Here is a 520-nt window from a genome sequence, read left to right as displayed (position 1 = left end):
TGAGTTTAGTAGAAAGACTGTGGCAGCAAAGTATAGCCCCAAGTGATTGCAGTGGAATAGCCAAATTATGTTTGAATCCAGGAGACTATTTATTGTGGGACAGAAATTTCTTTGGATATTGCATGAAACAGTCAGCTCAAAATGTGGTTTACAAATTAGCTGTTACAAAATCTATGCAATGTCCACCATTTTTCTTAACTTTTCTCCTTTGTCTCCGCTTCATTTTTTAATATTAAGTTCTTTTTCTTTCTATTTAACTTGATCTGTTACACTTTTCAGGTTTTATTTCTCCTTTTGGGTTCTTACACGAAGGAGACAATGTGATATTTACACATGCAGATCTGTCATATTTCACTTATGACTATAACCTCTAGTTGCATCCATTTACTTATGAAGGCTTCTAGTTTGTCTTTCTTTATAACTGAGTAATGCTCCATTGTATAAAAATATCACTTTTTTTAAAAATCCATTCCTCTGGTGATGGCCATTTTGGTTGTTTTGAAGCTTTGTCTATGACAAT

Source organism: Octodon degus, unplaced genomic scaffold (genome assembly GCF_000260255.1).
Source record: "Octodon degus isolate 3935 unplaced genomic scaffold, OctDeg1.0 scaffold00138, whole genome shotgun sequence".
NCBI classification, from domain to species: Eukaryota; Metazoa; Chordata; class Mammalia; order Rodentia; family Octodontidae; genus Octodon; species Octodon degus.
The sequence above is the reverse complement of the archived record's forward strand: the minus strand, read 5'-3'. Positions refer to the sequence as shown.